Source organism: Balaenoptera borealis (assembly GCF_965194805.1).
Source record: "Balaenoptera borealis genome assembly, chromosome: 1".
Classification (NCBI taxonomy): Eukaryota; Metazoa; Chordata; class Mammalia; order Artiodactyla; family Balaenopteridae; genus Balaenoptera; species Balaenoptera borealis.
In genome coordinates this window covers 100,175,541-100,200,613 of record NC_138860.1, presented here as the reverse complement: position 1 = coordinate 100,200,613, position 25,073 = coordinate 100,175,541, and the positions used below count along the sequence as shown (strand labels likewise).

Genomic DNA, 25,073 nt, shown 5'->3' with positions numbered 1-25,073 from the left:
GCAGTGAATTTATTTCTCAGAATCAACAACAGGTCTAACCATGCACACTTGGAACAAGCAAGTTATACTCTCAGGTTCCCAGCTCACAAGGTCAATGCTTAGATGCATACAGAGGAGCGTTCCTGCTGTAACGTACAAACACTGCTGAGACTTAGCATCTCATATAGGCCTAGGATGTTAGAAAGAATGTGCCATCTTTCGAGGATGCAAATCATGTGATTCAAGACAAAAATCCTGTGCCTTTTCACACAAAAATATCACCCAAAATAGCCATTAAAATATTTTCTAACCAATTCTTCAAGCCTGTCAAAACTTTAAATCAATAGACATCAAACTGTGGCCTGATTAGCAGACCCTATGTCAGTTCACAAGTTAATACACCAAAGAAGGAAATGGCATACATAAACAGCTGTCAGATATTTAGTCACTGGATCATATATGACATCTTATTTAATCTTCACAATGTCCGTATAATAGAAGGTGTCACTTTCTGCATTTTCATATGAGGAAACTAAGAATTGGAGAGGTGACACAAATGGTCTAAGGTTACGAAATTAGAGGAGAAGAGAACGGGACTCAAACCCAGCTCTCTTCCTCTCCAGGTCTCTCCCACATGTATTCATCATTCAGGTGTTGTGCACAGAGCACTGAGCTACAGCTACTCAGTACTGAGCCCCGTAGGGAAGCCCAGGCGAAAAGTGAGGTGTGATGAGGAAGACTGCTGAACATCAGACACTTGCATAATGATTCTCAGAAGCAATAAAAGTCATTATTCCCAATGTTGTCCATTAGCCTAGCCCCTCAGGATCAAACAAAACAGACTGTCGGGTGCTGGAAACAGGAAGGTGTCCATCTTCTCTCAAGCAGCAGGCTTGTTCTTCACCAGCTGTGTTAGTGCTTGTGAAAAGTAATACATGCCTGACTCACTCTTCGGGTCCAATATTCGCAGCCAGGCAAGGCGACTACAAAGTGACTCTGCTGGGCAGCAATCTGGTGGAATGGAAAGTGACTGCCGTTGCATTGCAGCCATTCTTGTGAAATGAGGTGACAGCATGGCAAGAACAATACGTTGTCATATCAACTTTCTTGACGTCATGTCAGTACTATATGGTCAGGCTCCCTCTGTTGCCCTGGAGACAAGAAATGGCAAGAATTCCCTTCATTATCAGATCATTAGCTGCTGGTGGCAGACACACTGTCTCAGCTCTTGTGTCCTGTGCCTGTCATCCCTTTGGAAGGGTGTATGAGGAGGAGTGGGGATGGCGCCATAGAGTGGCTACAAATACTGTAAACAGGATCTTTGAAAACTTGGCTAGGTGTCACAGAATTGTCCCCAGTGAGGTTTGGAAAGATGCATCTATTTCTAGAAAGGATAAGAATATTCCCCAGGCCATAACACAGTGACCCATCCTGATGGGAGACAGGTCATTTTATGTTAGAAAGTGAAAACCATCTCATGGAAAAGGGGGATGAGCAATGAAGGACAAGGAGATGAAATAGGGCAGTGGAAGGCACCTCGGAATCACTTTGGGCTTTAAGTGGGGTGAATGGGTCTGCCTACAGTAAGTAGAAGGACAATAATGTGATCCACAGGAAGCCTTGATGCCCCCCATGGGCTGGTCTGATAAGCCATAGGCTAACTTGACCGTAAGCTACTTGAGTTTAACAAAAATGAAACTCCTTGGACATCAAGCAGATGTCCACATCCCTGCTTTCAAACTTTAGGAGAGAGAGCAGGATTTGGGCACAGTGGGCACAAGCAAGTTTCCTCTCACCCAGACTAACTTTGGAGTCTGTTGTAAGTCCACACCTAATCCTGGAAACCCTGGTATGGGATCACTCTCGGTCAAGTAAATCAGACAGACCTCTCTGAGAGCTCCCACCAGAAGCAAGTGGACCCACCAAGGGGCCCAGCCTACTTGCTTACTGGGACTTCTGTCTGGATCTTAAAAAGCCTTTTATGTGGCTGCTGATAACACACTGTTCTTCATCCAACTCTTTACTCCCAAAGTAGATTCAGTTACCTGGTACTAACCAGGGGACCCTATAACCCAGGGTTAGAGGTTCCATTTTGTTTTTATGTTGGTCAACAAATACCTCTGTCTGGCTACACATTGCAATACTGTTGCTTACATAACATGATGTAAGACTTTAATCCGCAGTTGGATGACATGTGTGTTTCGATATACCATTAGCTATCAGACCACCGTGAAACCAATCTCCATAAGACCATACTGGAATGCTAGGTCTTTAGGCCCATGGAATTACACATTTGGAGTATGATGTGTCATGTACCTCAACGTAGAAATGAATCAGTGATTATTCTGCACAAATTCTACATACAACACCTTCCACACATTTAGGAAATGGCTCCCTTTTTGTTTCATTATGAATCTAATTACAGGCACATCTAAGTTGTATTATTTGAAGAAAATATAAACCTCAAGCCTCAGACTTGTGTGGCTAGCACCATCCTTTTTGTATTGCTTTTTTTTTTAAACTTTTTCCCACAGTTTTATTGAGATATAATTGACACACAGCGTATTTGTCCAAGGTGTACTACACAATGATTTTATATACGTATATGCTACAAAATGATTACCACAGTAAGTCTAGTTAACATCCGTAACCTCACACAGTTAACACATTTTTTCTTGTGATGAGAAATCTCAAGATCCACTTCTCTCCCAGCCACTTTCAAATATATAACACAGTATTGTTAACCATAGTCACATGCTATACATTAATCCCCATAACCTATCTGTCTTGTAACTGGAAGCCCACATCCCCTGACAACCTTCATTCTCCCCACCACACACACACACACACAAACACACATTATTTATTATTTGGGTCATCTGATTTAGTCCTGACAACAATTCTTTGAAGTAAGTATTATCATGCCCATTTTACAGATGAAGAAAGAGAGTCTCAGAGAGGATAAGTACTTTCTCGAATGTCTCAGCCTCTAAGTTGTTTCGGTAGGAATTCGCATGTAAATTAGATGTGTACACATAGAATTGTTCCAGTCTGTTTTCCTTCATTAGAAAAACATTTGTGTAAAAAAAAAAAAAAGAAAAAGAAAAAGAAAAACATTTGTTAGGAGAAATAAAGACCAGCTGGCAACATACCCATGTTGGAAGGAAACACCATACATGCACCTATCGTTTGGCTTATTTTCCAGTATGAATTTCTGGGCATTTTGGTACCAAATTCCCAATCCAATGCTTTAACTACAAAGAGCAATACATATTTGGAAAAGTCTGGAAGCAATGGGTTTGAATTCCATTTTCACCTTCCACATGTACCCATGTGCATGACACTCTGCTCAGTGCTGAAGATATACATAGATACTAGCACTCATCCAACATAGTTACAATGAATGTGTTACACTCAACTAACAGAGAATTTGAGAGTATTATTTAATATTGTGCTTAAGTATAACACGCATGTGTCTATCAGATAGTCATGTAATGTTCTAAGAGGTAAATAGATATTTTGTTTGAGGGTTTATCTAATGATAATTTATTTTTTATTAAGATTTTTTGTAACAAGAAAATTGCAACATTCTTTTATAAATATTACAGTTTGAATGCTACATAAGCACCAGAATAAATTATTAATGTCAGTAGACATGAGTTCATAGTGTGAGGATGTGTTCGCCTCCTAAAGTACTAGAAAATTATGAATCTAATACTTTGCCATAATATCTAAGAACATTAATTTCTTGGCTTTTTGTGTAATGAGTAGCGTGAGGAAGTTTTTCTGAAGACTTTTTTTTCATTTATATATCCCAGACTCCTTAGTTAGTGATATTAGAAAATGGACCCATCCTCCGGATTGTATGTCTTTATTCATTATATTAAAGGGAAAGGCTCTGTTTCCCATGAAAAGTTGATCTAAAATTTGCTCTAATAGCCCAAGTGCAGATAAATTCAATTCCGACATGTTCTCATCTGAAAGTTTGGGAATGTTATTCACCATATGTCTAATGTCAACTATTAAAACACACAGTACAATCAAAAGCTAGTTCAAAATCCCCTTTCAATCTGTTAGTCAGATTAATGAGGATGACACATTAGTTCCACCGTGATACCGCTCCGTTGGCAATCTTCTAAAATTAGGAACTGCCAATCTGGGGAAGCAAAAGAACTCTATATCATTTTAAATTTAACTTCAGCCTACTCTGAAGTCGTTAGAGACAATTAAAGGAGATCTCTAGCCATTATATTCAGCCCAGTAGTCTTAGAGTTCAAAAGGTGAAAAGCACTTTTCACGATAAATAAACTGAGACAGAATTGTTTTCAATGAAGTTTCAATTTTAGTGAAAATAAAGTATGTGATTACATTGTCCGTTACTGAGGTCACTGCCTTCATTGACCATCTGGCTTAAAACTAAAAAATAGGTATCATTTGTGACATGGGCAGAAGTGAGCAGTGTCCACAGCTTCCTTTTTAAAGACCTGCAAATTCAGTTAATTCACACATTAATGGTCCTCATGAAACAGTTACCAAAAAATCGCCTGATGGCCTTTTGAAGCCGAACAACTCAGGGGAAAGAAAAAAATATGTAATGTCTTACCATTACCATACCTATTGTTACCGTTTTCCATATGATGGATCTTTGCATAATATTTTTGCATGCCAAAACCTGGTAGGCCAAATTTATCATTCCAATTACTGTAGTTCACCTATAAATGGAATCCCATTTGTTGAATATAAACTTTGTTTTTGAGTTGGAAGTGTTATTCCCCCAGTAAGAAATATAATCTAATATTTGCCTAATTTTGTCCTAATTCCTACAATCTCAGAAAGCATCAAAATAGTTTGGAAAGTTGGATGAATGCTGTTTTAAAATCATTTTCAATGCATATTTTTTATTTTATTTCTTTTTATTAAACTCTTTACCTCTGAAAAAATGTTATTATTGGATTATTATATAGCATCAGTTCACACTATTATTACCTAAAGTGTATCAAAGAGAAAAAAGTTAGAGCAGTTCATTGCTTTTTGCTTTGGCAACTTTGAAAGGACTTCTAAACATATCGTTCAAGAAGGCAGAGAAAGAAATTGCATTAACTTAGTTTGAGTCTTAAACCTAGGATAACTTTATTCCTATATTCTATGTAAAACCCAGGTTCTGTGGTGTTATGTCTTGTTTTCCTAACACAGAGGCCACTAGCTTCAGGTTATGCTATTCATTCAGCCTCAAAATAGAATACATACTTTCTGAAGATCCCATTCTCTGCATTCATTGCTGTTAGAGAGTCTTTGAAAATGCCCTTGCCAGTATATATAGATGTCAGCCTACATTAAGGAAAGGAAAGGAAGGGGCGGGAGAGAGGCAGGAGTAGGAAGTAAGTCGCCAAGAGAAAAAAAACTGTATTTTCCATTTGAGGTTATTTCTATTCAGTCAAGTCTTTTGAAATTATTCACAGTAAAGATTAATGATTCCTTACAGGTAGGGGTAAGCCTTAGCATCCCCACTAGTTTCTCCTGACAAAACCCATTATGCAGTGATGCTAGCAGGAAACCAGCAGGGGAGAGTTTGTTAAAACACCTTCCAAAGGAAGTTCTTTAACCTAGAATCTGGCACAAAGGAGCTCTTCCAACACACGGTTTTGGAATGTTGAAGAGACGCGCCCACAGCAGCGTTTTCAGACATAGCACCCCAGGTACTCCCAGAGCAAATTATTTGCTTGTGGATTTACCAGTGGGCGATTTTAAATTACAAATCAGTATCCCTCCTTCCCCAATAGCCAGATGAGCACTGAGGGAGTGCAAATGAATTGATGAGTTAAAGTACAACGGTGGATCCTCTTGTCTGATTTCTGTCTTTGTTCTTTTCTGTTTCTTTAGAACATTGAGAGTAGAAAACAGTTTGCTCTGCTCAAAACACTTCTCAGCACAATGAGTGTGCAGGCTGAGACCCTCCTCAGAGGTGCAGATGGCTGGTCCTGGTTCTCATCACCACACTCACGTCATGCCTAGTGCTACACGACTAAGCGGTGCACCTGCACAGTTCCATGCTGACAATTCACCAGGAGTGCACTCTCAGGCCATTATTGGCCTCTTTTGCCATGACATCATTCCTCTGCTCTTTCACTCAGAAAGAGGTGAGCTGATAATATTTTATCAGGCAGGACAGATATTTAGAATTTGGAAAAACTCTGGCAATTAAATCTCACAGAGAAATCCAATAGTTCCTGTTTGTGATATGAAATTATTTCTTCTATGGCCCATGGTTTAACATTGACTTCTTATGAATATTTATATTCCTAGCATCTTAGCTGCACTGCCAGGGAAAAAGACAGTTCTGTTGAAATAATAGTTGTAATTATTTGATAGGTTCCTTTTTTTGACAGCAGTACATCCTTCAGCTTTCACTTTTATACCAAACTAAAAATTAGGGGGTAACCTAGCTGTGGAAACCGATGCTGGAAACTGTCCATCCATCATGAGCAACGATTCTTTCTCTGAGGGGAATTTTCTGCTGGATTGCCAAGTGCATAATATTCCCCTGGAGCAAGTCTGCATGAAACAACACTGCTGTGACACGTCCCGTGATATTTAACTCTAAGGGTCTGGCAGCCAATGCACGGGGGTGCTAATTGTATTCTCGAGTTATCATCACGGCTTAAAGCCCGGAAGGTCAGAAGAGTTTATCTAATCCTGGGGTAGAAAAGCAATTAAAATCCATCCCAGCCAGGAAAGCTTCCACACAATCCATTATCCCTGCCCTATTTTTAGGCCCATAAAGGAAGGATGCTGGGTGAAACAAGCCATAGAAGGCTTCAGTTTATTTAATAAATGTGTATTGAGCATGAATTCTGTGCCAGGCGCTGTTCTGGGTGGCACATTCTCTGGGTGAGAATATGGTGGTAAGAAGACAAACATAGACCCTGCTCTCAAGAGCCCATGAGCTGGTGGGAGGCAGATGGGAGACAAGGAAAGGAATAAACAGTGGGCAGGCGGACACCACTTGAGACTGGCAGTCAGCCCATGCTTTTCTGAGAAGTTAACACTTTGGCTGAGACCTGAGTATCAAGCAAGAGCCCACCATGGAAAGTTGTGGAGGAAGGGTATTCCAGGCAGAGGAAACGCCTCCTGAAAAACCCGGAAGGCAGAAAGGAGCTTGGCCAGTTCAGAAAATGGAAAGAAGCAAGTGTGACTGGGACACAGTGAGTGACAGGGAGGTGGCGTGAGATGAGGTAAAAGAAGGAGATGGATATGCACCAGATCACAGGTCCCTGATGGCTAGGACAAGAGGTGTGCATTTATTCTAAGTGCAGTGGAAGTTAAGCAGTAGAGTGGCATGATATGGGGGTTTAAATTTAAAAATAATAATTCTGGCTACTGTGTGGACAATGGATTGTAGAAGGGGCAAGGGAGGGAGGGTAAGAATGGGACTAACAAGACTACAGTAGTCCAGGTGAGAGGTGTTAGTGGCTTGGACTAGGTTGGGAGCAAAGTAGGTAAGAAAAATGGATGGATTAAGGACCTATTATAGTCTGAGTCTGCCTTTGCTGAGAAACTCAGTATTAAATCTAAATTTTGAGGCATCTGCAACAGAGATGTGCTTTTTCTGTTTTCTATTGCCCTTACCACATGGATGCCTTATAATTGATTAGTATTTGATTCTCTTTGATAGAGAAGGAAACGGACAAAAAGTAGTAGTCTTCACAGCATTTCAGCATACGGGTGGAGAGCATAGCAATCAGACAGAAGAATGAAGGGATTAAGGCCACAGGACTAGGTGAGATCCCAGGTTTTGGCACCTACAACTTGTGTGACCTTAGGTTATCTACCTTCCCTGAGTCTTGGCTTCTTTTTCAACAATAAAACTGTTGAAATGAGAGTACCTACCTTATAAAATTGTTAAGAGGCTTAAATAAATCAATGCATGGAAAGTACTTAGAACAATGCCTGGTACAAACTAAGTGCTTAATGAACAAATGTTAGCTTCTGTTATTATTAGTTTGGTTTAACTGAAACCCCTCCTCCCAAAAAGTGACACATATACTGACCTATCAATAGAGACTTTTCTTTTTAGTTACCAAACAGGAAGTAGGATGGTGTAGAGAATTTTTTTTTAATCTCTTATAAAAAGAAGAGGAATTAACCCTAACATTTAAGAAGCTCTTGTTACTTGCCAGATGAGTCATAAACAATCATACCTCATTTAAACCTCTCTATAATCCAAATAGTTACCATTTATTGGTAGGCTTTTTATATGCAGTATCTATTTTCATCTTCAAAAGTACTCTACCATGTTCTGCTTGTTTCACCGATGTGGAAGCTGAGGTTCAGGGTGGTTACTTGCCCTGATGGAGCCCTATAACTAGTGACACAAGGACCCAAGATTTGATCCACCTCTGCATGACTTCACAGCCTTTGCTATTTCTTATAAAGAGTAGGTGAGAGACCAACCATACAAGGCTAATTCCAGTTCTCTTAGCTTCATCATCAGACAAGCCAGGAAATGAGGTTCTCCCTTGCTTTCCCACTGCCAGCTCAAGTCTTCATGTGTGCCTTGACTGGTTTCTATTCAAGAATGTTCCCAGGGCTTCCCTGGTGGCGCAGTGGTTGAGAATCTGCCTGCTAATGCAGGGGACACGGGTTCGAGCCCTGGTCTGGGAAGATCCCACATGCCGCGGAGCAACTGGGCCCGTGAGCCACAACTACTGAGCCTGCGCGTCTGGAGCCTGTGCTCTGCAACAAGAGAGGCCACGATAGTGAGAGGCCCGCGCACGGCGATGAAGAGTATCCCCCTCTTGCTGCAACTAGAGAAAGCCCTCGCACAGAAACGAAGACCCAACACAGCCAAAAATAAATACCTAAATAAATAAATTTATTAAAAAAAAAAAAAAAAAAAAAAAAAAAGAATGTTCCCAGCTAGATTCCTGGTCTAGTTAGCATGGATTGATAATACATTTTGATGTCATTAGGCAAGTACCCATCATCAACATGAATTCACTACGTGCTTCTTAGGAAATAAACTGATGAAGGTTGGAAATCACTGCAAATCCTTTACTTTTTTCATGTGGTCATTCGATCTTTTCCCATTATTCTCATAAGATTGCTCTTGGCAGTATAGTTAAGGATATATTGATATTAACATTCAAAAACAAATCTATCACTTGTCGTTTATAACTTGGTCATACCAATTCATTTACCTCGAAATTTTGGCATCATTCTTCTTCCCTGACTGAATTTTTGCCATAAACTTTCATCACATTAGTTATGTAATGCTAGGAAAGATAATTCGCAATCTCAGTTCATGGTACCCTTGTTTCTTTTTTTTAAAACTTGTTCTCAGAAAATGGATGAATTTAAAACAGTAAATGAATAATCTGTAATATTAATTAAAACATTTTTTAGGCAGTTAAGCATTCTATCAAAAGAAAGTCTAAGAGTTCTCATCAGAAAATTTTCAAGAACTAAAATCTACTTGTGTTTTGAGAGATTTTTTTCAAGCAGTTTGCTACCTCGTCTATACAAGAGCCTGGTTATGTCCTTAGGAGTCACTTCCAAATCGTAGGACTTATTTATTCTTCACGTCATCAGTAACCCTAAAAATTGCCAAATGCCCACAATACAGTAAAAATGCAATGTATTCATTTTTAGATACATTTCCATTTTGATGGATTTGGGAGATTTAAGGTTATTTTGAAATTAGATACTTCCTTCTTAGACTATAAAAAAGAGGCTTCTGATCATTATTTTGGAAATATGAAAGCAATGAGTGGCAGCAAGTTAATGGCTTCAGTATTCAAGTTTAAAGCAACTTAACTTACCTTCAACTTAACATCCTGTGAATTATATTTCTTCTCTTCTACTTAACATAAGCAGAGACATAATCCTTCCACACTCTAAAAACCTCGTTGCCCACCCCTACCTCTGTGAATCTTTTCTTTCTTTGCAGTCTGTGAATAAACTGGCCTGCTTTGTCTTGACAAAGCTGGGCCAGACATAGGCTAGCCTTTTGACTAGAGCATTTAAACATTGTAGGTTGATTTAAGAGGCATAAAAATGTATAACCAGCAACATCATTGGCACAAAGGAATTGCCTGGTTGAACAGGTTGGAGATGTATCTGAAACAGACCTTAATAGGCTAGAGTGATATTCAAAAGATCTGACTAGTTAGGGACACCTGGTGTAAAAAGCAAGCACTGCACAGAAATGAGTGACTGGGCACAGATAAAAGGTCTAATGCATTAGTGATAGGTAGCAGGAGTCCAGGGAAAGAGGGGTGAATGAGAGCATAGAACTTTAGATTAACCAGAGGCCTACATGGAACAAAACAATTAGAATGCTAGAAGATAAAACCAGACAAGACGATCCATGTGGGATCACACAGCATACCAAGCAGCACAGCCAGTGACAAGAAACGTTTTCGTTTGAATCAAGGTCTTAGCTTTGGCCTCAGGACAAGTCTGAATGTGAATTTGTGGGGTGGCCTGTTCACCCTTCTGTGCTCTTTTATGGGGAGCACATGGGAGTCATTCATCCTTCTGATTCTTGGAGTGAAATAGCCTGGATAGGAGCTAAATCCAAGAAACAGTTCAGCTTAAGATCTTGAAGGTTTTAAACTTCAAATGCGAGCCATAGCTCCAAAACAAACAGAGCTGGAGACAGCCCCACTTGGCGCCCCATCTCCAGGTAGGTTTCTATGGGTATTTCTCTCGCAATCGACCCAACTCCATGATTCCCCTCCTCCCCTGTCCTCCTTGCCCCTCTTTCCCAGCTGCTCTCCTTCGCTCCATGACAAAAGGAACAGAAACAAAAGGTATTAAAAGCTAAGCTAAGGGACTTTTCTGAAGTCACTACTTGGAGTTAGTAATGAAACTCAGATTTATTTCAGTTCTATTCTCAGGACCGATTTAACTCTTACATGATCTTAGGAATGCAGATATCGCTAGAAGAAACATCATGAAGAATTTCCTCTTATGTACCAGAAAATAGCATAGATGCTTAGAATACAAAGATAAAAGATGGCCGAGTGGACAAAGTGAGGTCTGCTACCCTCAGGAAGTAATGTTTATAGATTGCCCACCTGCTCTGCACAAAGCACCACGTTGCTCAGTGCAGACAATGAAACGAGGCACAAGACAACAAGAGCCCTGCCCTCACATTGCTTATGCTTTAGTTGAGGAGATAAGAAATACACATGAAAAAGGAGTATTTGTTGTAGGTTTTGAAGAGTCAAATAAAACTTAACATTTACTGAGGGACTTTATGTCACGCATTGTTGCAATTGCCTTATATGTCTTAATTAATTTATGTAATCAACATAACAGTCCTATGAGATTATCTCCATTTTATAAGTGAAGCAAAGGTAGGTCGAGTGATTTGCATGGGCTCACCCAGCTGGTGTTTGGTGGAACCAAGATTTAAATCCAGGTCATCCAAATTATATTTACCTTTATATCTATGTCCAGATCTAGATCCAGATCATCTGCCATAAGGTTTGAAAGGCAGAACTGATGTCTGAAGGCTGGAAGAGTCAGAGAAGCCATGGGTGTTGTCCATGAGTTAGACATTCAAAAATACGTGGGGAGTTTAGGGAAGGAGAGGCCAGGAGTAGAGGCACCAACTCAGAGTCCAGGATACAGCAGTCGAGGAACAGGAAGGCATCAGGGACAGACAGTGCTTTGGAGTCAGAGTAGTTTAAGTTCTGGTCCTGCTGCTGTGCTCAGTCACTGGTGGGGCTTGGATAAGATCCACAGGTTTCCTATAAAATGGAAATGGTAATAATAATAATAATAATAATAATAAGTACCTATCCTGCCAGGTTAGTGGAAATATTCTCCAAGATGGCATGTAAAAGTGTTTAGCCTCTTATTTATAATTTATTTTAATTTTGTGTGTGTATGTGTGTGTGTGTTTAAGATAGTGAATAGATTAGCCAGGAGTAGCAAGTTCATACTGGGGAATGAAAGCAGACAGTGGGGAGATTCTGATGTCCCCACATGGTGGAGGATTCTGACTTCAGAATTATCCATTTAGCAACCATTGAAGGCTGTGAGAGAGAACTCAATCTGGCTATAGCACTTCTGTGCAATAGAAGTGCTATAAATAAATAAATCCCTTTGATTTAGGGGATAGAGAGTAAACACCATAGGAAAGTATTCTAGAAGAAGAAATGAAGCAATGGATACGGAATATGTGAATTTTTCTATAAAATTCACTTGTTCCTTCACTCAAAGATACTCATACTCATTGGATATTGGATACTAGGCACTCTTCAAGGCTTGCACATACAACTGGGAACAACACAGTCAAAATCCTTATCTTCACAGAGCTTATATTTTATAATAACTCCTTATTAATATAAAGATTATATATATTCAAAGATAAGAGTTAGAGATGTCGAAGAAAGTGAAATGTGTTAGAACAAGATATTTTCAAAGCACATCATATGATTTCTCTTTAACCAGCCCACCCAAATCTTATTCATCCCTGCTTCATCTAACCTTGCTATGCCTTAGTCTGCTTCAAAGAGAAGCGCTAACATCTTTTCACTGTATTAAATAATGTTCACAGCCTCCCAGTTGTATCCAAAGCAATTTATAATTTTTTTTTTTTTTTCTGCCGCTGGATCTGAAAGCTCCCACACATTGCTTGCTAGCCTCTTGACTTCCGTCTAACTAGCTCTCCTCTCTCCTGAGATACAACAGCCTTGCTCTTCTTAGGGAAAGCCTTAAAACACCCTTCTACATACTTGCAATGACTTTATTCCCTCCTTTTTAGGTCATCTACTGTATAGGTTTATTCTCATCTCTATACCATTTTCTTAACCAATTATGAAAGGACTCCTTTGAATGTTGAGAAAGGACTCTGAGTACCTCTTTCTAATGCCTCATGTTTGAAGTTCAGTTTTAGTAAAAGTTATGTTGCGTAGAATTACTTCATGTTACTCCTGAGCTAGTCTAACATCCCTGTCTTTTTTAAACACTTTCTTTAATAGGGAGTTTTGTCTGTTTTCCTCTTCATTAAAGAAAACTAAATAAATTGCCGTTGTTTTTTCATGTAAGGGACTATAGGAGTGAAAGATGATATTTTTCAAATCAAAGAGTATTTAAGCACCAAAGAAGCTGAAATTATTAATGATGAAAATGAACTAAAAGACACAAGAGCATCCACTTTGTGAAGTTACATTACCTAATGAGACATAAATACATGAAGCTATAAAAATAAACACTTTCTGTGGCTCTTCCATTCTGTCTTTTTATTTTAGGACTTTGAGCAGTGCCTGGCACTTAAAAAAGCACTTCATAATAATCATTGAGTTGAATGATCTCTCATGCTCACAACAGCCCTGTGAAATGGCCTCTGTTACAGATAAAGAAACAGAGGCGCAGAAATTCAGATTGGAGAGCCACGAGTGGTGATGTCAGTATTCGAACCCAGACTTCTGGACAACACCACAGTAAACAATTAAGTACTAAACTTTGCAGTTCAAATTTTGAGTGTCTCAGGAGTTGGGGAAAGACAATGTGAGTTGCAATGGTGCATTGTGACTTTATTGAAAAGGTATGCTTATGACTTGTCTATAGTTGTAACCCCTTTGTCCTTTCCTAACCTCACTAATGTATCTTAGATTACTTAAATGTCTGGTCCCCAGTGCAGTAGCAAATACATTTTTGAAAATTAGCAGTCATTTTGTTTGGATCCCAGCATCCCTAAATGACTCGTCATCATTTTGCACATTCTCTTGATTCCATAATGTTTTTTTCCTCACCTTGAATTTATTGACATCAATTCATTTTGCCTTGACATTGGCATTAACAGGGAAATGGCTTTGTTTCATCCTGACACTATAAAATCACCTCCCAAGACTTGGTTTGACATTGTCAGGAGGTGGTTATGGTGACAGCAAGGCCACAGAAGGCAAGAGTGAATTACAGTGATTCCCAGGGGAAAAAAAAATCATTAAGAAATTTACTGCTGTGTGATTTCAGTAGCTATTTTTCACACTTAAATATCCCTGCTGTTTAAAAATCCTAAGAGGGCTTAGACCGTATTTAGAACACTCCTGCCAAGTATATATAGGAAAAATTAAGTCTCTAAGGAGACATTTGGCTATAGCTCAACAAACAGGAACCCCAAATTATATTTTAGCTTTACAAAGTGCTCAAAGGCATTGAAATTCTGTCTCCAAAAAAAAAAAAAAAAAAAAACCCCGCGCATGTGAATTAATGACACAATTATCTCCTTTCAGCCACAGATACTTGAATATCTTAATGTCGAATATCAAAGGCCTGTAGTATGGCTCTTCCTCCTACTCAGAATGTGAACTGTTTTACACATCTGTCTTCAGCATTGAATGGGGCTGTGTGGATTGTCTTTTACAATTCTTAAAGAACACCAAGTCCTTTTTCTTGCATTCTTCTAAGTGCCATGATGATCTCTCACCTCCACCCCAGTGCCACATAGAACAGCTCCAGCTGCACTTTCCTTTAGCCTGTTTTCCAAATTTAACTAGTCACGTTCCAATTAAAAGAAACATGTCACTAAGTTCCTTCAGGGCCACGTTTCTTTACCTTCATATTACCCACAATGCCAAGATTATGGGAGGTAATACGTTGTGACTAATGAAACATGAAGGGAATGCTTCTGATCTTTTAACTCATCTGCCTACCCTTGCTTCTTCCCCTCCCTCCATCCCTTCCCAAAGCATATATTGTATCATTAAAGGAAGAAACCCCAAACTAATCACCATTCTCTTCTAGCTAATATTCTTCATTATGGAATCACTTATGAGAAGCCCTGACAAATCATGACATACAAGCTGAGCTGCAATGTCAAGGCTGACCAGCGATTTTTCGGTGTGCCCCTAGATAGCTTCCTCCCGTTCCCCGCCAAATATCTATCCCTTCCCTTAACTCCAGAGCATGAGTTAACCCCAGCTTAACTCTGCCTCTCATGCTCAGCAGAAGCCTTACCTCCCACTCCACGGAAACTGAAAGGAGGCCACCAAGGAAAAGTTCCTTCTACTTCCTGCTCTCCAACCTATGAGCTGTATATCCACTTGTATTGATATCAGTCTACTAGTAATAGATTTGTATCCACCACTCAGAAGGAGGCAGAGAACAAAGGATGAATTTTATTTACTTGCTTAATAAATATTTATCGGGCATCTATTTGTGCCAGGGACAGGGCTGAATATTCATGATACAGCCACAATGAACAGGTCACAGATATAGTGCAGACATGTACAAGTGTAGCAGGTATGAGTCTCCCACAAACTCAAGTAGTATGAAATATGCTTTCTTTAGGTTAAATCTGACTATGAGCCCCTCTACTGGAAAGGTGGTGGGAAATTCAATTACAGTCCTCACTATGGCTTGATCTTCAAATATAAAAATGTCCCCTCATTTTGCATCAGTTTGCACTAGTTCTCAATGAGATGGCCCTTGGGCTACAGATCACTTTAGCTCAGGAGACCCTACTGGTTCCATTCACACCTGAGGCTGTGCAGTGTTCTGCAAGGCAAGGAATCCTTGTGTCTAAGTCTCTCTTATGAGTATAGGATTGTGTATGATTATAGGATTGTGTATGAGTATAGGATTGTGTACGAGTGTAGAATTGTGTATGAGTATCGGATTGTGTATGAGTATAGGATTGTGTATGAGTATAGGATTGTGTATGATTATAGGATTATGCCTTTCCTGAGATAGTTTTTGTAGACATTTAAGATAATTGGTAGTTTGACTAGAAATATATATTAATAACAAATACTGAAATGTGGCAAAATGTGGTCACATTATTCATTTATTGAAATTACCTTTATCATCTCAGTAAAAGATACTTTTATTTTCTCAAGTAAAATTCTTTTTATTAACATTTTTAATATTTTCAAAGGACTATACATTTATTCCAGGCAATTTGGAAAGAGTAAAAAGTATAAAGATGAAAATTTAAGTTACTGAAATCACTTGCACGCCTACCAGCCAGAGATGAACACTGGTCACATTTCGTTAGAATCTGTCCCAGTACTTCCTCTAAAGTTTATGTTACAAAAGGTACATGGCGAGGTATATGTTGTACTTATGGGGATCACACTAGATAAATATTTGTACTGCTTTCTCTTCTGACATAATGGCATGTACTTTGAAATGATGGTTTATACCCTGATGTATGTTGCCATCGTGTGTGACTACACCTCCCAATGAACGCCGTCTTTCGCCTTGGGCAAAAGAGTAGAGGTTGCACCTTTTTATTAAACTAGACAAGTGCATTTTCTGATACCAGATGAGAAACTCTGTGATTTCTCAGCACCGTTTTTATGAGCACCTTGCCTGCGTCTGTGTCTGAAGGTGTTGACCTAAATAGGATTTCAATACATCATTAAAGATCGCTTTAGGAAAGGTGCCCAGCCTTTGGCTTGTGGGATTCTCAACGAATTAATTATTTCTCAACATCAGCAAAGGTTTTTTTTCAGTTTGCAACAGCTAAAAACTTAGGGGTGTTTGGGCAGTGCCTCTAGCTCCTGCATTCGAGTCACCTGTTATCTCATTCACGCTAGCTAGGTTACCGCATACTGCAGGCATAGGCTCCTTCAAATGAACATGGCTTTCTTATGATGTTTTGAGTCGCATTTCCTTTCATTGGACAAGAGCAGTGTCACTCCCATAATCAGTGCTTTGATATTAGATGAATAAGAATAGAATGGCTGCTCTCTAATGTCAGAACCTGCTGTACTAGATTACCCAGACATGTCTGACCACCTGCTGACAGCTCCACATTGTTCCCTACAGCCCCTTTAGCTCTGCTCCTTGGCCTCATTACACTGAAAAAAAGTAGGCTGGATGCTGTCACACGGGGATCATGCCACCAGCATCACTGTCCCATGATGGATACAGGCACAGACAGGAGTGTAGGTTGAGAGCAGGAAAGCAAGGATGTTTTCACTTGATGGCTCCCAGGTTTCAGTGTAGATAGATACTGTATCCCCTGCTATACCATTGCAGAAGCTAAAGGTTGGCCAAGGGGCAGTACCCCCCTGGTATTCTGAAGACACACCTTATGTGCTCTGATTGGTACAGGAGAATGCTCATTGAATGCAAGTATACAAGTCACCTTTGAGAAAACAGGCACTGCTGGTCCAATCTGACCTTGCAAGTACACAGCAATTGAATTCAAATATTCAATAACTGCATGTTTGACCCCATGCTGTCTCAAGATTCATATCTACAGAGGACATATACAGATGATGTCTTTGAGCGAGGAAATTTACTTCCTTTTCACTTCAAGTACCTTGCATTAGATACGTAGTGATTAATTCATTATTCTGGCAGATATAAAAATAAGCACCCTGCTCTTCCACTCTGAGCTTCTAGCATTAGGAGAGATTGGGAAGGTATTGAACATTAACAAAGTATACTTAGGTTGTGTTTTATATTTTTTAAAGCACCACCACATAATTCTTCTTGAAGCTCCCAACAACTGTGAGGTCGGTGAATAGGACAAGTGTTATTATCCTCGCTTGAGAAGTGAGGAAAGAGAGGCACAAAGAGGTTAAACGATTTCCCCAAGTTCACCCAGCCCATTAACCACAGAGACCAGACTTGAATCACAAGTTCTTCACCTAATTCTCTTCATACCACCTCATGCTTTTAGTGAGGAGAAAAACTATCTCTGTTCAGTGGGGCACCAGCAGGCAAAACCGGTCAAGCCAAGCAGCCACCTAAGTCATCACCAGGACTATAATATTGGAGAAGTCCAACTGTTATCATGTATTTGATGAAAAAGAGGAAGAATTCCTCACTCTTTGCCTTTTAAGATGATAGGCTTTCCATGAGAAATATTCATGCAAATCACAGAGCTCGAGAGAACTTTAGAAACACCTACTTCAAACTCTTTCTCTAACTTTATAGCTGTCACTAGAATGTGAGGTCCGCAGAAGCAGCTGCATGGTCCATCTGGCTCACACTGTGGGCCCAGCATCTAGAACAGTACCTGATTGGGTGAAGGATGGATGGATGGATGGATGGATGGATGGATGAATGGATGGATGGATGGATGGATGGATGAATGGATGGATGGATGGATGGATGGATGTCACTAAGTGGTTTCGTGGTATGTCCAAGGCCTTACAGCAAAGTGATGACTAGTCAGAACTAGAACTCAGGTGTTATGACTCTTAATCAGTGTTTTTTACCACTAAGCCATATCCCCAATCATGGCCAGACATAAGTAAGAAAAGATAGGAAAAATGTACCTAGAATTCCCCAAAAGGCCATTAGACAACAGTCTATAAAGTGTCTTCTATATACCAGGAGCTAACCTGCAGGTTCAGTTTTACCTCTCACATCTCACAACTTAGTAAAACAGCCGCCAAGGCTGAATAAATGGGTCATAATCACAGCTCTTCATCTCCCTGCCACAGACTCTCAAATGCCTAAATCAGAACTGAATGTTGCACACATGCCTTTGTTATTAGCCTGTTTGGTGGAGGTTATTTGCTCTTTGACGTTTCTTTGAAAAGGACGGGAACATTTGGAACATCTTTCCCTCAGCAATCCTAGGCTCGTTTCAGGTGGTGAAGGTAGAGGTCACTTTATTAATACAGCCATCAAGGAAGGCTGTCATGGTAACCCATTGCCTCGATTCCTTGAAGTGCGGGAGACAAAGCCAAAAAAGAGGAACTTTCAAGTCTATAAATACAGACCCAGCATTGCTCAAGCCTAGCAGCTCACTGACAGGGCAAACCTAAATATATAGCTTTGAACAAGACCCAAACAGAAGAAAGAAACCCTCCCTGTGGTAATGTAATCGGTCATCATGAAGATAACGGGAATAAGTGACCCTTCAGGTCATAAAAGAAAAGAAGAATAGAACAAGTAGCTATACTAAGTCCTGGCTGGTGCCCTCTTTGCACATTTGGGTTCCCTCTCTAGGTCTGCTTTTCCATACCTTCCAGAAAGGACTAATAGAGGGAAAAGGAATCAAGGTCTTATAATTCACATTTTGAAAATAGTTTGCAGTTTAGGAAGAGGAAAAAAATGAATGACAATCAAGAAACTTACAAAAAACAAGTTGAAGGAGCAAATGATTTAGCCACATCCCTGTGACTCTCATTATCTAAGCTAGAAGAAAAATAAAAATAAAAAGAAGTGAAAGAAGGAGGAAGAAATGCTGCTTGTCCCTATTCTTTCACTGTGAAAATTCCTAGTGTTTTTATAAACTTGTAGCAACTGTGGGAGCTTATTTATCTACTATGGTGGCTTGCTTACTGAAGCTATGATCAGAGCTATTAGAACACTTTGCTGACTTCAGCCTTTGCATCAGGGTTCCACACTTCATATTTTTGCAACATAACTCTGTTTGGGTCTAACATTAATACTATAACCTTATCTATCAAGGGCCACAGATTATCTTGGTTTGAAAGCATTCCTAATATTGAAACATCACAGGATTATAGGATATATGGTGTGATATTGGGCACACCATAATGAATTTATTTCTATCAGTAGTAAAATGATCCTTTAGAATATAGTCAAGCTATTACCAAAGTAGTATTAGCTTTTTCTGTATCTAAGGATTATATTTTATTATAATAAAAAGAATTGTGTCTAGCAAATAACAATTTGTATCCAATACTACTAGATCAAGTTTTGTGTAAGAGATTTAAAAATGAACCTTCACTGTTTATTGAGATAGCACATTGTTAATTTGTCAATAGCAATGTAGAAAGAATCGGGACATACTTAATGTAAACACTTAACAAAATAAGGTCAGCGTTTTCAGTTTGAGGCAAATCCACACTGAAGGGCACCAAATAAAGAAGTGATAACTGCAAAGTGCTTATTGGCTAGAAATCCCTAGTTGGATTTTTAATCTGCAATGATATGCAAGATGAAATGGAGATAATGCCAGGATTTTGTAAATGGGTGTTTATCCTCATGCCAGTTCTATCAACTGGTGATAAATGCCTGAAACTGTTACCAAGTCCAATCTCATACTGCTTGCTACACAACAGGCCAATAAATCGAGACAGGAGCTGTTGGGGCAAGGAGTAGCAACTTTATTCAGAAAGCCAGCAAACTGAAAAGATGGTGGGCTCATGCCCCAAAGAACCATCTTGCCTGTGTCAGAATTCCGGCTTCTTTTATTCTAAAAGGGGAGGGAGTAAAGTCAAACATTTCCTGGTTCCCATCAGCCTCTGGAACGGATGTGTTAGTTTCTTCCTCCCCGCAGTCATTCACAGGTGGCCCTGGTCAGGATGTTTCCTGTGAGCTAAACAAAGGTATTTTAGCTTAACGCTCATTACCTGGGAGGCAGGGTTCCCAGAGATGGGCCATTATGTATAACTTCAGCTTATAAGCGACATCCCTTTAGTGATTAGCTTGTAATAGAATACAAAATGTTCTTATTACAAAACCTTGTGTTGAAAGGAATTCTGAAGTTTAGTGCAAGAGAATGCCTTGATTAAGTAGCTATGTTTTCTACATAGAGGAAAAGGAAATCAGAGCATATGCAACATATTTGCCGTTCCCAAGCTAGACCTTGATATTTTTGGTATTTTATGTATGAGCTGATTTGCATTTGGAGCTCTGCCAGAATGTGTTGGAACTCTAGAAGATGTGAAATTTAATGCTATCAACAAAGCCCTCCGCCCAGTGTGGTATGAAAACAGATCAGTTGGTCAATACAAATGAAAGTCTACTGAGGATCTACAGAGGAGTTACTTATGTTGTCTTGGGGAGCATAGAATGCATTTCACACTGTGCAGCACATTCACTGCATTTCTCCTGACTGTTCTCTTCTATGTGAAGAGCAGTAATCTGTAAATTGGGAGACCTGGATGCTAGATCTAGAGCTACTCTTGTTTTCAGTTTCCTCATCTAGGACTTGTCTAGATAGTTTTTGAAGTTTCCTCAAGCTTTGATTTTACTATTTCTATCAGAGCAAGGTAGGATGAATTACATGACAAGGGTGACTCTGGTTCCTCTTTAATTGTGAGCAATACTAAATGGTCTGTCTTAGACCATTTAGATCCCAGTCTTCTGATTTAACTCCCCCAGGAAGACAATCTGCTCTTATATTTCAGCTTTGAGTACTACATTCGTCTGAATTCCTATGGTTCTGCACCTGAAAACTCACTCTCTCTGATCTAAAGTCACCAAGGCATCGTCATTCTCCTTTCCCCAATATACATAAAGACAACTGCCCATCTTCTTTGCTGTGGCTGATACCCTGATCCAGACCTTCAACCTTTTATCACCAACATTAATTGAGGAGTAATTCTTTGTTTGCCGGGGGAGGAGGCTGCCCTGTTTATTGCAGGATATTTAGTAGCATCTCTACCCACTAGATGCCAGTAGCATGCCCTCCCCCGAGGTGTGACAACCAAACACATCTCCAGACATTGTCAAATGTCCCCTGGAAGACAAAAATCATCCACTGTTGAAAACTACTACATTAGACTGACAACCAAAGACCTCTATTAAATGTGAATTCCTCAAATTCCTCCAATCCTTTCTCTATTCTAAAATCCCTTCTGCCAGATTCTATCAAGAGCATGCAATGCTTATTTTGCATATTTCCTTTATCCAGCTCAAAGTGCCCTTCCTCTCATACTCTTCCTGTCTATTTATTCCTAGCTACAGTGAACCACAGCAGGAAGACTTCTATGATTAATTTTATAACCTCATTTCATCACTGCATTTTGTTGAGATCTTTTTTTCTCAGCATCATTCCTGGTCTTTCTTTCTCTGCCTATGGCTTAAATGCTGATATTCTTCAGGGTTCTGGCTGCAGTTTTCATTTTGACTTAATCTATATTCTAGCAGGATGAGGTCTTCTATTCCTTTCTCTTCACTTTTTGTAACAATGACCACCATCGCCCCTGCTCCAAATCTGCATCTCCAAGGCGAACTATCTCCTGAACTGTTAACTAGTTTTTCCAACTAATAACAAGACCCCTGCAGAAGAGCCTACAGATCCTTCCAAGTCAATAGGTCCAAAAAAAAGTTTATTTTCTTCCCTGACCAAACATTTCCTCCAATCTTCTTTTCTTAATAAATTGCATTATGATGCATCCAAATGCCAAAAACAAGAACCTCAGACTCTCTCTTACCTGTTTCAAATAACCTGTCTCCAAATCTGTTCCTTCTTCCTTCTCCCCATTGCTCTAACCCAGACCAAGCCTATTCTATTGAAGTATCTGGTCACCTTGCCTCCAGCCTGTCCTTTCTCAGGTCTAGCCTCACCTTTTCTCCCCCTTTAAATCACCACCCTGCCCATAGATAGGTCTTTGACAGCTTCCCACTGCCTATTATCTAAACTCTGTAGAATGTTACGTAGAACCTTCAGATCCAGGCCATGCCATTCCTTCCTCATTCATCATTCACCAACATTTTCCATGTGTCTCTCAGGCTCCAGTCAGAAAACTGAACCCACACTATGTGTTTCAACAGAGAGAGAGAATTTACTAAGGGGAATGGTTAAACAGGTGCCTTAGAATTTAAACATGAGAAGAGGACACTGAAATACCACAGAGATAGTAACTGTGTAAGTAGGGAGCAGTTATCCCTCTTGGGCTGAGGAATTACAGGAAAGAGGATGGGGTTATTAGAAACTAACAGTTTGCATATGGACACCAAGGGGGGAAAGCAGTGGGGGGGGCGTGGGGGGGGTGGGATGAACTGGGAGATTGGGATTGACATATATACACTAAAATGTATAAAATACATAACTAATAAGAACCTGCTGTATAAAAATAAATAAAATTTAAAAAAGAAAAACAAAACAACAACGAAAGACCTCATGGATAATCCTCTCACTTCTCTCTGTAATTGATTTATCAATAAATAACCACTGATTAATGATTAAAAAAAAAAAGAAACTAACAGTTTGGAGGAGAGACCCCCCCAGATGTGGGACCCGTACCTCTTAGGAGGGGTGAGTCCTGGCTGCTGCTATTACCTCTGAAATGCTGGGCAGGGGCCCCTTGGAGCTGGGGCTCAAACCTCTAGAGAAGGAATGCTGCCAGGTTGGTGCAGAAACCTCTAAGGGTGAGATTGAAACTGGTTCTGAAAAGGCTGAGCCCCAGAGCCAACTGCTGCTTTTGGGATGTAGGGCCATTGCTGGGGCAATACTCTTAGGAAGAGCCATGAATCAGGAAAAGGGGAATCTCTGCTTCCTTCCTCCTACCTCCTCTGTTCCCTCTAGTGTGCCCTGTTGGCAGAAACCAGGAGACAGCTTGCAGGGTTTCAGCCTCAACAACAGAAGGAAAGGTGGATTTAGAGTTGAGAGACGAATGGTTAATAACCAGCACAATGTATTTTCACGTCTTCTTGCCTTTACGGATATAGTTTCCCCACCCATAATGTTCTTTCTACCAATATCTGCCTGATGCATGTCATTGTTCAAATACAATCTCCTTTCTATAGTCTTCTCTAATCTTCCCCCAAATAATTATTTACACCAGCATCTGAGTTCCCCTAGCAGTTGGCAAATACTTCCTTTATAGTTTCTTTTTTTAATATTGTATCATAATTACTTCTGTGTATGTTCATTTGTTTGTTTTCTGCAAAACTGTGAGCTCCTTTAGGGCAGGCAGAGTTACAGCCAGACAGTCTAGCAGGGCACCTGGCACACAGCAGATGTTGATTGAGCTGGATGGAAATGATAAAAGCATTTTAATGAAATTAATATTAGATTATTTCTTGTATATATTTTATCTTCCCAACCAGATGTGAACCTTATAAGAGCAGAGATCATGCTTTCTATTTCTTTTATTTTTTTCATGGTGGTCAGTACAAGGTTTCATATGCTGAAGAAGAGCTCAATGATATTTGTTAACCACCTAGTTTATTCATTAAGCACCACAAATTTGATTCAAAATGACATGAAGATGGAGCATAAGTTTATGCATAGCAGGTAAGATTTGCAGTTAGGTTTAGATGTACTTCTAGCACATGATTCCAACAGAGAGATCTGTGCATATGGTAAAGTTCTGTATTTGTTGAATAGCACAATCAAGAGACCAAATGTAATGTGTCTTAAAGTGAATTCTAAAGTAATTAAATATATTCCAGGTTTCATTTTTTCTGCTTATCTCTTACAGAAAACATATTGCCCCAACTGATGTGATTATTAATCCTGGGTTACATCTGGTCCTTGAATATTTATTAAATTTCTCACAGTCATCAACATCAAGTAGTAGATTACTTAAATGTAGGAAAGTTATTGAATTTTAACTTAATCACAAGCTTCTTGAAAAAAAGAAACCTCTGTTCAACAACTGATTTACATTCAGGTCCAAGAAGAAGAAAAATAGCTTTTTTTTTTTCTTAAGGGGAGTGATATTTAATTAACTATCGATTCCTTCTCAATTATTCAAGGCAAGCAATTATCGATATTGATGGAAACAGTATTTCCCTATGTGTAGTACCCAAATGAAAGGAAATATCCCATTCAGTGATCTGCTGCCTGGAACAAGCAATGCTGAGAATCTTTAACTTTAAATGGAAACAGTTATTTGGATCTGTTTATTCCATGTTGCCCCAATTAAACAGATATTTCCTAAAGTGTAAGCAAAACAAAATCCTGAAAACCTATGTATGCTTTCCAAATTAACAACCACCAAAAAAAGAGACTTTTTGTCAGTTTTGACCATGAATTTAACCACTCTGCCCTTGTACACTTTGCCTCAAAGCTACAGATCTTGACATTTTAAACCATGACTCATAAAATACTATAATTTGGGTCTAATATTCATGGTTTCTAAGCCACCCAATGAGAGGTAGCTTACATAATCATTAGAACCCCTGGAACACTACCTTGTATATCAATATTTTGAGCCTGAAGGATTTATAGGCCTTAATAGTCACTTCTAACATTTACAGATAGCAAATGTGGGTACATTTGAAAATTATACCAATCCATTATGCAACTATATTAGAGGTCGCCAAGGAATTGTTGTGGAAGGTGGGAAAATAGGGCCCTGTTTAGGGCACTTTGTTATTAACTCTGTGAGCATCCACCACCATCTTTTTTCAGCTCATTTGCACACAGAGCATTAGCATGTTTGCGTTTAAGAAGCTTCTTTTGAAGGTGA

General features: G+C 39.5%; 2 protein-coding genes across 5 annotated transcripts in view; one reads left to right on the top strand and one right to left on the bottom strand.

The window, feature by feature from the left end:
- VAV3 (vav guanine nucleotide exchange factor 3) overlaps positions 1-25,073 on the bottom strand; it is a 513,627-nt gene that overhangs the window by 3,553 nt on the left and 485,001 nt on the right. The gene's annotated exons all lie outside the window — the stretch shown is intronic.
- NTNG1 (netrin G1) overlaps positions 1-25,073 on the top strand; it is a 327,327-nt gene that overhangs the window by 299,727 nt on the left and 2,527 nt on the right. The window lies entirely within an intron of this gene.